Consider the following 13,456-nt stretch of genomic DNA (forward strand, 5'->3'; position numbering starts at 1 on the left):
AGATCTCAGCTCTGCTACTTGTAAATTTTCCATCCTTGAGCAAGTTGCATAACCTTTATACCTCACTCTCCTCTTTAAAATGAGATTTTTCATAGTATTCACTTCTTTGGACCAGGATGAGGATTAGGAGATGAGTTTAGCACACGGTGGGCAGTCAGCCAGTGTTATTTGTTACTGTTATTTGCATGTCTGCGTGATGCTGCAATAGTTAGAATCCTATGGGTTTCTCAGGCTGAATTCCTAGAATTCCTAGAAGTAGGGTAGAGTATGACATTGTAAAAGGTATCAGTATTTTAAAGGATTTTGATGAAGTGTTTTGGTTTTTGTTCCATATAAATTCCAATCCCCTTTGCCCCTCGTGTCCTCCCAGGAGTGTTTTTGGGTGTAAAGGAGGAAGTGAATACTGTCAACGTTTTTTAATATATTTTACATTTTAGCTTTTTGCTTTTTACCCTCCACATCAGCCTGTTCACATCATTCTACCTTCTGTCTGCCGTTTCTTTTGTTTTGCCTGCTCCTTTTATCCCCCCTGGAAAAAAAAAAAAAGTCCTTTGTCCCTTGTGTATTTGACCTCTCAAAATCTGGCCCTAGAGGTTTAGCCTGTTCTCTTCTTGGGCGGTTTCCCCACTTTCTCCTACTCAAACTTAGGACATTTTCATCACCCCAAAAAGAAACCTCATACCCGTTAGCAGTCACCTCTCATTACTTCCCACGCTCCAGGCCTAGGAAAACACTCATCTGCTTTCCCTCTGTGGATTCACCTATATTGGGCTTTCCATATAACATGTGGTCTTTTGTGACCAGCTTCTTTCACTTAACATTAATATTTTCAAGATTCATCTATGTTGTAGCATCTATCAGGACTTCGTTATTTTTTATTGTTGTATAACAGTCCATTGTATGGACAGCGCCACATTTTATTCACCTTTTTATCAGTTGGTGGACATTTTAGTCGTTTGCACTTTTTGGCTATTATGAATAACGCTGCTGTGAACGTTCCTATACAGGCTTTGTGTGGACACGTGTCTCATTTCTCTTGGGTAGATACTTAAGAGGGGAATTGCTGGGTCATGCAGTAACCCCACGTTTAACATTTTGAGGAACAGCCAAATTGTTTTCCAGGGCAGCTGCATCGTTTCACATCCTCCCCAGCAGTGTGTGAGGGCTGCAGTCTTACACACCCTTGCCAACACTGGTTACTATCAGTCTTTTTCATTACAGCCGCCCCAGTAGGTGTGAAGTGAAATCTTGTTCATAATTTTAGTTTTAATTTAAGTCTACAATTAATTTTAAGTTGATATTTGTGCATAGTGTAAGGAAGGAATCCAAGTTCAGTCTTCTGTACTATTTGTTTAAAAATTTCTTTTCCCCCATTGAATTGTCTTACCACCTTTATCAAAATTCATTTAACTGTCCCATCTGGGGTACCCAAAAAAGAAAAGGAAAGAAGAAAAATTCAGTTACCCATGCTGCATAACACAGGGTGATCAAATCGATGATGGGTGATGACTTAGAGGGGTGGGATAGGGAGGGTGGGAAGGAGTCGCCAGAGGGAGGGGATATGGGGATATATGTATAAATACAGCTGATTTCACTTTGGTGTACAGCAGGAACTGGCACAACAGTATAAAGCAATTATATTCCAATAAAGAGCTTAAAAAAAATTCAGTTAACGATAAGCTTAAGGATGTATTTCTGTACTCTCAGTTCTGTTCCATTGATCTGTATGTCTGTCCTGAGGCCTAACACTGTACTGACTAGTGTAGCTTTTGGTAAGTTTTGAAATTGGGAGGTGTGAATCTAAACTTAGATCTTTTTCTAGATTGTTTTAGCTATTCTGGGTTGCTTGCATTTCTGTGTGAATTTTAGAGTCAGCTTATCAATTTCTGTAAAAAAAAAAGTAGCTGGAATAATTATAGGGATTGCAAAATGTGTAGGTCAGTTTGAGGGCATTGCCATCTAACTGTTAAATCTTTGAGCGTGGGATATTGTCCATTTATTTGGGTCTTAATGGAGTTCTTTCCACTATGTTTTATTGTTTTTAGAGTACAAGTTTTATATTCATTTTGTTAAATTTATTCCAAAGTGTTTTATTCTTTTTAGTGATATAAATGGAATTGTTTTCTAATTTTGTATTTTGATTGTTAGTTGCTAATGTATAAAAATAACAATTCAAATTTTATATTCGTTTTGTTTCCTGCAACCCTTCTGATTTTGTTTATTCGTTCTAATAATTATTTGGTGAATTCCTTAGAATTTTCTATATCTAAGATCATGTCACCTGCAAATGGAGATAGTTTTCCTTTTTCCTTTGAAAGCTGTTATTTCTTTTTCTTGCCTGCTAGCCTGGGCTAGACCCTCCAGTGTGATGTTCAATAGAAGTGAAAAGAACAGACATCCTTGTCTTATTCTGATCTTATGGAAGAAGCATTCAGTCTTTTCACATTAAATATGCTATTAGTTGGAGGTTTTTCATAAATGCCCTTTATCAGCTGGAAGAAGTTCCTTTCTCTTCCTAGTGTGCTTGGTGTTATTTTTTTTAATCATGAAAAGGTGTTAGATTTTGTCAAAGGCTTTTTTCTCCATCTGTCAAGATGGTTGAGTTGTTTTTGTCTTTTATTCTGTTTTGGATGTTAAACTAACCTTATTCCTGAGATAAATCCCACTTGGTCACAATGTATAGTCATTTTCTCATACGTTGCTAGATTGGGTTTCCTAGTATTTTGGTAAAGATTTTTGCCTATATTTATAGGCCAAGAGATATTGATCTGTAGTTTTCTTGTGATGTCCTTGTGTATTTTTCTATCAGGGTAATACTAGCCTCAGAGTGAGTTGGGAAATATTCCCCCCTCCTCTGTTTTTTTTTTTTTATTTTTATTTTTTATTATTTTATTTTTTTTGGGGGGGGTACATCAGGTTCAATCATCTGTTTTTATACACTTATCCCCGTATTCCCTCCCTTCCTTGACTCCCCCCCCTCGAGTCCCTGCCACCCTCCCTGCCCCAGTCCTCTAAGGCATCTTCCATCCTCGAGTTGGACTCCCTTTGTTATACAACAACTTCCCACTGACTATTTTACAGTTGGTAGTATATATATGTCTGTGCTACTCTCTCGCTTCGTCTCAGCTTCCCCTTCACCCCCCGCCCCCTCCCATACCTCGAGTTCTCCAGTCCATTCTCTGTATCTGCTTCCTTGTTCTTGTCACTGAGTTCATCAGTACCATTTTTAGATTCCGTATATGTGAGTTAGCATACAATATTTGTTCTTCTCTTTCTGACTTACTTCACTATGTATGACAGATTGTAGTTCTATCCACCTCATTACATATAGCTCCATCTCATCCCTTTTTATAGCTGAGTAATATTCCATTGTATATATATGCCACATCTTCTGTATCCATTCATTTGTTGATGGGCATTTAGGTTGCTTCCATGTCCTGGCTATTGTAAATAGTGCTGCAATAAACATTGTGGTACATGTTTCTTTTGGGATTATGGTTTTCTTTGGATATATGCCCAGGAGTGGGATGACTGGATCATATGGTAGTTCTATTTGTAGTTTTTTAAGGAACCTCCAAATTGTTTTCCATAGTGGCTGTACCAACTTACATTCCCACCAACAGTGCAGGAGAGTTCCCTTTTCTCCACACCCTCTCCAACATTTGTTGTTTCCAGACTTTGTGATGATGGCCATTCTGATTGGTGTGAGGTGCTACCTCATTGTGGCTTTGACTTGCATTTCTCTGATAATTAGTGATGTTGAGCATCTTTTCATGTGTTTGTTGGCCATCTGTATGTCTTCTTTGGAGAAATGTCTATATAGGTCTTCTGCCCATTTGTGGATTGGGTTATTTGCTTTTTTGGTATTAAGCTTCATGAGCTGCTTGTATATTTTGGAGGTTAATCCTTTGTCCGTTGTTTCATAGGCAATTATTTTTTCCCATTCTGAGGGTTGCCTTTTAGTCTTTCCTCTGTTTTTTTGGAAGAGTTTGTGAAGAGTTGGTATTTATTTTTATTTGAGTATGTAGTAGAACTCATCAGTGAAGCCATCTGGGCTTTTATTTCTGAGAAGTTTTTAAAGTACTAATTCAGTTTCTTTACTTGTAATAGGTCTGTTCACTTTTTTCTGTTTCTTGAGTCAGTTTCAGTAGTTTATGTCTTTTCTAGAAATTTAGCCATTTTGTCTAAGTTATCTAATTAGTTGGCATGCAGTTGTTCAAAGTGGCCCCTCACAACCCTCTTTATTCTTTAAGGTCAGTAGTAATATCTCCTCTTTTCTTTCCTGGTTTTAATAATTTGAGTCTTCTCAGTGTTTTTCCTTAGTCAGTCCAGCTGAACATCTGACAATTTTATTGGTCTTTTCAAAGAAACAACTTTTGATTTTGTTGATTTTTCCTCTGTTTTTCTGTTCTTTACTTCATTAATTTTCCACTCTAAATATGGTTGTTTCCTTCCTGCTTGCTTTAGGTTTAGGGTTGCTCTTCTCTTTCTTGTGTTTTAAGATAGAAGATTAGAACTATTTATTTGAGAACTTTTTTAATATGGGCATTTAAAAGCTTTAAATTTCCCTATAAACATTGCTTTCATCATATCCCGTAAATTTGTGTGGGTTGTGTTTTCTTTTTCATTCATCTCAAAGTATTTTCTAATTTCCCTGTGATTTCTTCTTTGGTTATTTAGGAGTGTGTTCAATTTCCACTTATTTACAGCTTCCCATACATTCCTGTTATTAGTTTCTGATTCCATTCCATTGGAGCTTGAGGCCGTGCTGTCTGTGACTCCAAGTTTCTAGTTTACTAAGGCTGGCTTTATGGCCCAGCACATGATCTGTCCTGGAGTGTGTCCCATGTGTGTGAGACGTGTGCTGCTGCTGTTGGGTGGAGTGTTTTCTCCATGTACTGTCAGCTCCAGCTGGTTTATACATTGTTCATCTTCTGTTTCCTCATTGATCTTCATTTATCTTTATGTGCTCGATCTACCTATAAGGTTTGTACAGTTGTTGTCCCATTTTGTAGATGAGGAAGCTTGCTTAGGATCAGAGTCAGTGCCGAGGTTTGAACATATAGGCTGTCAGGCTTAGAGGCCACGAGGAGTAATTGATCCAGCTTTCATGTCACTTTGCGTATGAGAAAAAAGTGCCTCTTTCATAATAATCCCATGTTGTTGTAGAGCATGATTTTCAATGTCAAGCTGTTTGAGCCACCCTACTAGCATATTACACTCTCTTTGGTGAGCATGGAATCACTTTTTATTGATTTTTATAATAGTGTGTTGTTATAAATTATATTGAATTTTTCATAGCCCAACCCGATATTACCCTAAGATACATTTCTCATTTATGCACAATGTATGTTGGAGTTGTTTGTAAATTACTATTTATAAGTATTTTTTAAAGCAGGCTTTATGGATGTTTGTGCTAATTTTGAATTTTGTGCGAGTTTTATTGTGAGTCATCTTGATTTGGAGGAGAGGAGGAATTGTTCGGGGCTGAATTCTAGTCCTAATTCTGCAGAACTTTTCAGAGATTTCTTGATTTTTCTATACTTTACCAAAATGGCATGGTAAAACCTCACTTAGAACTTGTACTCAAATGCAGTGTTTGAGAAAGCATTGTGAAGGCCTACAGTGTACTAGGGAAATGTCCTAGGTGAGGGATGTTTGAGTTTGTATTTTCAGAGCTGAAGGCACCCTTGTGATAATCTTTGAGAGGTATGCATTCCTGGCTGTGTGACCCTAGCAGGTTATTTGACCTCTCTGTGTCTTGGTTATTCCTCTTTAGAAGGTAGTAATACCTGTACCAATGGGAACATTGTGGAGATTCATAAATTAATACATGCAAAGCACTTAGGATAATGTTAGTTAATTAGTACTTATAAATAAATTTAAATAAATGGTCACTAATGTTGTATGTGCCACAGAAGGAAAATACAGTGACTAACTATTCATATATTGTTTTCTCTGTAGAAAATTGCAAACAATGGGTTAAAAGAACATTTGGTGTTCGATAATCAATCACAATCATTACCACCTTCATTTGTTGGTGAAACTGTACTTTTGAAAAAAAAATTGTAAAAATGTGAAAACACTTACAAAAGTGTGCCAGAGAGAGTAGAGTTAGATTTATTTATCCCAGTGGATCTGTTCCAGAATTTGATACTCAAATGGTGAGCTGTGATCTCTCCTAAGCACATACCTGTGTTACATCAGTCAGGGTCTGGAGCTGCCCTGGGATGTGTGTGCAGGAATTAAAAAGAAGAGTGAAAACCTAAATCCTGATGAGCTGCATCCTTGCTGGACTTTCAAAGCCTGGAAGGAAGTCAGTAGAGTGTGTGTGTGCTGCTCAAGACCAGAGTTCTGTTTCTCATTTTCCTTTGGCTGCTGCTGCTCCCCAAGGTCTGTGGCCACAGCTGCCGTCAGTAGAGCCAGGAGCTCACGGTGGGGGCTCTGGAGCCCATGCTGAGCCCAGACCTGGGCACCCACCCCCAAGGCCCCGTTCTGCCTTGTCTCTAACCAGCTCTGGGCCCCCTTTCCTGTGCCAGTTTCGTGTGACACGGCTCTGTGCTCTGATTTTCAGTCCCTCCCCTCAGGGATGCAAATTCAGTAAGATTCCTGCTGTGACGTGAGTCCCTGTGGTGCGGGTTCTCCAAGGCCTGATTCCACGAGGCTAGTCTGGGAACTCCTAGTGCGCCTTCCCTCGGCCTCCTGCTCACCTCCTGCTCCGAGGGTCGTCTGCACATGTGCACGCGTGCCTCACACCTCTGTGTGCGTGTTCTCCTGGATAAGCCCCGCCTTCCCAGGGTTTACGGCTGATCAGCCTGTGTAGAAGGCACATCTGGGCTCCACCCTGGGTTTTTGTTGCTTCCTCACCCAGAGAGCCTCATCACACATAGCACAACATGGACCCCAGAACTACATCCTTTTCAGTTTCAGGTTATTTGTGGCTGATAATGAGGTACTTTTTGCAGCCACCCACTTTATAAAGCAGCTTACTCTATCTCCTTTGGCTGCTAGTCATTTAATGAGTGTGTTTGTTATCTTTGTTTATTAGGCTAATCAGCCTTTTTGTAGAGTTTCATTTACCTTAGTTTTATGAGAGGACCATCAACACACAATCAACCCAGTAGAATTATTATATTGGTAAAAGAGAAACAAACTTCACAGAATCAGAGAGCAAGTTAAATTATATTATGTGTTGTTGTGTTGGTAGTTGCACTGTAGCTCTGATACAGCCCATAAGTTATTATAATTTAATTCCAGTAAATACATTTAAATGATATTTAAAAGTAATTGTATATTTAGTAAGTCAGGAGACTAGAGTGATGCAAATTTTAGCTCATTTTGAAAAAGGTTGGGGGAGAGACCTTCTCAATTTGTTACCATATCTGGTGCAGTTTTTCAAGTTGCCACTTCCCTGTCTGCAGATTCTCATGTTTGTAAGGTTTGAAAATCCTTTATCCCAGGCCTCTGTAACCAGCACTTAGTTCCTGAGCAGAATAACAGGCTGCCATCACAGTGCAAAACCTGTATCGTGGAAACATCACCGTGGCTCCAGCTTTGATCTTCCCAGAACTCTTTTATCAGTTGCTCTCATGCTGAAAACTTGGATTGAGCGGTGCTTGTCTTCCAAAACAAACTTGGGAAACTGAGCCAGAGCACGCCCTCTGGGAGAGCTCAGTGTAGGAAAAAGGGCACTGAGCTTTGCAGTTTGCAAAACTTTCCAGAAAGTGCCGGACGGCAGAGCTATGAAAAAGTGATGATGCTTGAAAGAGGATTGCAGCGGATCTCACTTGGGAAGAACCAGACCTCTGAAATGGTTATTTTTCTTCTGCAGACTATAATTGCCTTGGAAAATAGGAAATTAATTTCCACTTTGCTCCTCATCTTACAAACTCTAGACTTTTAAGCTGTAAAGAAAGTCTTGGAGTCCATGTCATGTTGAGGACACACAAGAGAGAGGCCCTGAAAGGAGCAAGCTTTCCGGGCTTCATCCTTTGGGAAATACATCCTTTAGAGGATGACATGTCCTCCAAAGAGCCGGGACGTGTTACCATTTCAGGCATGTGTTTAGAAGGTGAAGGTGAGGCCAGGGACATCCCTAGAGTATCATCTGGTTGTCTTGCTTTCCTCCTGCAATGGGCATGCCTTTGTCCATTGCTAAGTACAGGAGGCACAAGCCCTGAGGATGCCACTGGATAATGGACAGTCTTCAGGAACAGAGGCTTATGTGTTCCTATTATGCTGGAAGAAAACATTCGCTGCACAGAAATGTGACCTACTCCGTGACAAATGAGACCACGGAGGCTCTGAATTTAGCACACTACTCTCAGATGCTGAGGCACGGCCAGCCCTTGGCATGTGCTACTGAACTTGGGTATCTGAACAGGTGGCCGGCATTGAAGGACAGAAGGAAAAGAGATAGGACAGTGTCTTGGAAGGGTCACTTCTTTACTCTCCAAGCCCAGCAAGAGGAAGGGCCCTGTGAAAATCAGTCATGGTAATAATTGAGTTTCTGAAGGCCCCTGTCACTAGTTTTGTACCTGCTACTTCTCAAGAGTGGAGGTGCCCATGCAGAGGCTCGGCCAGTTCCTTCTTGAAATGAGTCTTAATCACAGGTGCCTGCTCCCTGGCATGTTCCCTGGAGGGAAGGAAGGTATTGAGTCCGCTCACATTGGAAGAAATTTATTTTAGGATAAAAGTTTGTGGGCACCCAATCCAGGACGATATGAACATTTTGTTTCCTTGGAAATATTTCTATAAAGAGAAGGGAAAAAATGATTATGTAATAACACTTTTCTTATCTATAACCAAGTGTCTGTTCCTTAGGGGGAAAGTCAAATCAGAAGAAAATACCTTTCAGGGATGCTCAGAGGTCTGTACACATTCAGGTCCACTTAGAAAATGATAAACATTGCAGCCCTCTAAAGATTGGTGAGGGGTTTGTGTGAATGAGATTTTAATGTCATGTACACAGTACAATTGTATGAACTGTGCTGCACTTGTGATCCTCATAGCTGGCGGGTGTTCCGTGATTATTTGGTAGTTTCTTGGTAGTACTTGGGTGTCAAGGCAGTTTTGGTATATTTAGTACTCTACTGAAATGGTCAGACATGCTTTGGGTATAGTTTAGAAAGCCTTTTCTATTACAAGGGTTGAAACTTTCCTCTTTTTTTAAAAAATATTTTTTTTATTTATTTGGTTGCCAGGGTCTTAGTTGCGGCAGGCGGGCTCTTTAGTTGTGGCATGCAAACTCTTAGTTGCGACACGCATGTGGGATCTAGTTCCCCGACCAGAGATTGAACCTGGGGACCCTGCATTGGGAGCATGGAATCTTAACCACTGTACCACCAGGGAAGTCCCAAAACTTTTTTCTTTTTAACCAGAAAAAGTCATTGAAGTACAATACCCCATTCCGTGATCATTCCACTTAATGCTTTTCACTCTCTTTAGAGTCTACACTATTAAGAGGCCCAGAATTTTCCCCTTGAGAATGAATATTTGTAAATCTATTTATCACAGCAAAGTGTCGAAGTTACCACTTTCCCCCAATAGTATTATTAATCTTTCACCAAATGAGTTTATTGTTTGATTATATTTAAATGTTTTTAGCCTTTCTTCACATCTCATTGGCTGGAATTGAAATTTGTATGCTTTTAACTTAAATAGTTGTTTACATAAAGGCAGACTCTCTGTGGATCCTCTGAGAGCTCTTCCTTCCTCTCTGGCTATGGCTGATAAAGGATGCGCCACAGAATGGGGAAGAGGGCGTCGGTTTCTTCATCTGTAACAGGGGTGAAGTTTTGCTCACAGAAGTTGTTGTTATGAGGATTAAGTGCTATAATATATACCCAAGCCTCTGGCTCACATAACATATTAGACATTAGATATTCCTTTCTCTTCTCCCTGAGGAAAGTTCCCCCTCCATGACAGTGAGCATGAGTATTTATAAATCCAAGAAAATAGACTCAGTGCCCTTTGACCATGAGGAGTTCTGGCTGTGCCATCGGAACGTGGCGGTGAGTGCAGGGTTTTGTGTGTGTGCCATGCGCCTTTTCTGAAGTGTGCATGTCCTCATTATTATCTGAACACGTCTGCTGTTTTGGATTGCTTGTTCTACTTTTCGTGTGGATTTGCACTTATACTATTATGTGAGAGTCTATGGTCCTTTTCAGAATTCTTACTTTACATTTTAGAAATTTGCTGGTAGTAGAAAGCTACCACTCTTCTCTGAGAAAAAGAACAGATCAGAGTGATTTGTCACAGAATTTTATTCTTCACATAAGATACAAAGTGTAAGAGAATAGCAAAGGTGGAAGTTGACTGATTTCAGTTGACAGTCTGTTGGGCAGCCTGTTTTATGTTTGCTAGACTGACATCCTGCAAAATATTTTTCCTTCCGCTTTGTGTTTTCTCTATTCTAATATCCCGTTAACCCCTTCAGCAGAGCTTATTTTATTTATTTATTTATGAAAGGATATTTGAAATATGTCCTCATGCTGCCTCTCACTTCTGATTCTGCGTTTTCCTCTGAGGGACTGTTTCAAGTTCACTTATGCTGGGGAGAGCTTGTTCATAGGACTGTCAGAGCGCAGAGAGTTGGTAAACACCAGCCAAGTGTTTTTCTTTGTGTCAGTTTATGATCTGCTTCCTAACTAAATTGTTTCTTAGCATTTGGCCGACTGGATGCTGAAGGTTTACAACCTAGCTTTTCTTCTGTTTTGGCAGAGGTGGTATTTGTCTATCAGTTTGTTTTTGGAGATGAAGCAGACATGAAAGAAATGTTGGGTGCAGGTGCTATGGTATTTTTGACTTATCTTGTCGAACTGTTTCGAAAGCTCGATTGTACCAGGTAAAACTGGTAAATGGCATCAAAATCTGGAGCATCCTTGCTTGCCCACACTTGAGCAACCTGGCAGTTGTGCACGCTGGGAATCAGGTCACGGGAGGCAAGGTGTGTTTGCTGGGGGGAGACGCGGCACGGAGAGCTGGCCTCTGTTCCCCTCTCTACATACTCCCCTCATCTGATGGCCCGAGAACTTTGAGCAGATCCTGAGTGTGTGTCCCGTTTAGTTTTATAATGTGAAAGTAACAAAGTGAGGAGGAAGGGGGGGAGGAGCCCGACTGCCAGCGATGGATCACAAACTTAAACCTGCAGGGCGCTGGCTGCAAGCCATGCAGCACGTCCTGCTTTATACCTTGCATTTTTCCGCCTTTGTTTAAATATTCAACCTGTCCAACCTGTTTGGGCTGAACAAGCTGGTGCTAGCAAACATCGAAACTGTCAAGTTTTTTCTGATTTGTTAAGGAAGGTGATTAGCAGCGAATTCTGCACCCCCGCCCCCCCAAAAGTGAACAAGCAGCACAAAAATCTCAGCACGTGTGTTCACCACCCTGGATCCTCGCTCTCTTCCTCAGGGCGTCGTGTATGTGCTGGTGGCCTTTCTCCTCTGCTTCCTTCAGGGCTCTGGGTTGATGGAGAGCTTGTTGGCCTTCAGTGGGGGAGAGTTTGTGTTTCCTTAAACCGGAGATGCGGTTGCACAATGGGTTCACTGGGATGGCGCGACTGTACTCCAGTCTCACCCTCCGAGCTTGTATAACCCAGCGCCCTCGGGAGGCTGTGCTGGCTTTGCAGGTGGGAAGGCTGAGGTCTGCGATGGCTCAGGATTCAGCCAAGGGCACAAGCACGTCTTGGACCCTCTTTCCCAACCCCTTTCCCCGCAGCACATCATGTGGTCCTGTGTGTCACCCCCAGCCGGCCTTCATCCCACTTAGATAGTGGGGACTGTAAGCACCACAGACACAGACAAGGGCTCTGTGGTCTAGTTGGTTTTCACGGGTGAGGTTTATCTCTGGAGCCCTGTTCATTTTCTCTCTGTCTCTTGCTGGCCCCTAAGTTGTAGAGGATGGTGTCCCTGCAGTGGTGGTGACCTCCTGCACCCGCACCGACACCTGCCTTCTCCTTGCAGTGTGGCAGGCCATCTTGAATGGCCTGGCCCGAGTACTTCCCGTTCCTCCTTTGGAAAAGACTGAGGAGCAGCGTGCAGTGCCTTGGTCCCCTTATTACCCAGGTGGTCATCTCTTCCTCCTCGCCGAGAAAGGATGTGAATGACTGGGTTCTGCCGTTGGGTAAGAAGGTTAAGGTGAACCCCCTTCAGGGCCGAAGTGAGAAAAGGTCTGAGTGCCTTGCGTGTTTCCATTCTACTGTAAAGTGTTGGTTTGGGAATTGGCTTGCCTGTGGTTGTTTAGCTGTTTGCTATGGAGGGGCCTTCTGTGGGGGTGGGATGGGGGGATGGCTGTTGCTTCCCTCAGAGGTGATGGCTCCAGGCTGAGGACCTCCATCACCCAAGACCAAAGGTACGAGTCACTCCTGGGACATGGCCAGCTCTAAGTGTGGGAGAGGCCCCCAGGCTGTATGGGAAGGTTGAAGAAATGGAGGAGTTTGGCCCAGAGAAAGGAAGAGTCCATACAACATGATGGCTGCCCTGAAATACCTACCTCGGGGCTGTAAAGGGGGAAGTGGTCATTCTCATTCTCTGGGTTAACACAGGACGGCCCAGCAGGCCGATTTCAGCTCTGCGTAAATGAGAGAGTTCTCTTTGCATGAGAGAGCAGTTAGCTCATCCAGCCTCTGGGGTCTTTAGTTTGTTTTTTTCAGAATCTGTAATTTTACATGAAAATAGGTAGTGAGTATCTTTGTGGGTATTATAAGCAAGGGAGCAAAATAATATATGGAGAGTATTATAGCAAATGAAAGATTATTTTAGCAAAACAAGGGCAGGCAAAGGGGGAGAGAAGTACAGGAGGGTACAGGGTATTTGGATTCAAAGGCATGGCTGTTAGGAACAGGGTCTAGAATAAAGACTTTTTACAAGTTGATATTTATTGACATGGGCTGACTGCCAAGCTCCCTGCACTGGATTTGAAAGTCAGGAGAGGAGGACGGGTTTGAGAGCACGCGGTGCGGGCCCTCTGTTGTCTAAGTAGATGGTCGATAACCAGAGAACGTTGTTCCTCGATTCTGTTCTGAAGTCAGCGGCTCCCAGTGTTGGCGTGGAAGCCGGGAAGGGACGCAGCAGCCAGAGCGGCCTTTCTCCAGTGCGAAGGATGGCCGAGAGAACGGGGACGGGAGGGGAACATTCTCCAGACATCATGACCCCGTCCCTGTCCATCAGTGAGGAAGTGTTTGTACCAAGGTCTCCCACAAGACTAAGGTGCAGAAGGAACCCAGAGATGGGGGAGCAGACGTCGGGAAGCTGGAGCCGGCGCCCTGAGTCAGGCTGGAGAGCCTCTGTGGGCTGAGGAGCGGTGGAGGGGAGAGTGCAAAGGCATTTGTTTGTTAATGAGTAATGTGGACCTGAACCCCGGGTACACCCTGCCTTGAATTAAGACTCCTTAACTTTTCCCACAGTTTCGAATCATCCTCGCACTGGCAGCACCAGAGCACTAGGCTGCAGTCAGG

At 42.4% G+C, this 13,456-nt stretch overlaps 1 protein-coding gene across 9 annotated transcripts in view; it reads left to right on the plus strand.

The window, feature by feature from the left end:
* Positions 1-13,456, plus strand: part of RREB1 (ras responsive element binding protein 1) — a 167,930-nt gene that overhangs the window by 110,778 nt on the left and 43,696 nt on the right. The window contains exon 1 of one of the 9 annotated variants that reach the window (XM_057698440.1): positions 12,108-12,123. The exons of the other annotated variants lie outside the window; for them this stretch is intronic. The gene's annotated coding sequence lies outside the window, so the exon portion shown is untranslated. Of the gene's footprint in view, positions 1-12,107; positions 12,124-13,456 lie in introns of those variants that run through there. 9 annotated transcript variants of the gene reach the window in all.

The sequence above is a fragment of the Hippopotamus amphibius genome, chromosome 11 (genome assembly GCF_030028045.1).
Source record: "Hippopotamus amphibius kiboko isolate mHipAmp2 chromosome 11, mHipAmp2.hap2, whole genome shotgun sequence".
NCBI lineage: Eukaryota > Metazoa > Chordata > Mammalia > Artiodactyla > Hippopotamidae > Hippopotamus > Hippopotamus amphibius.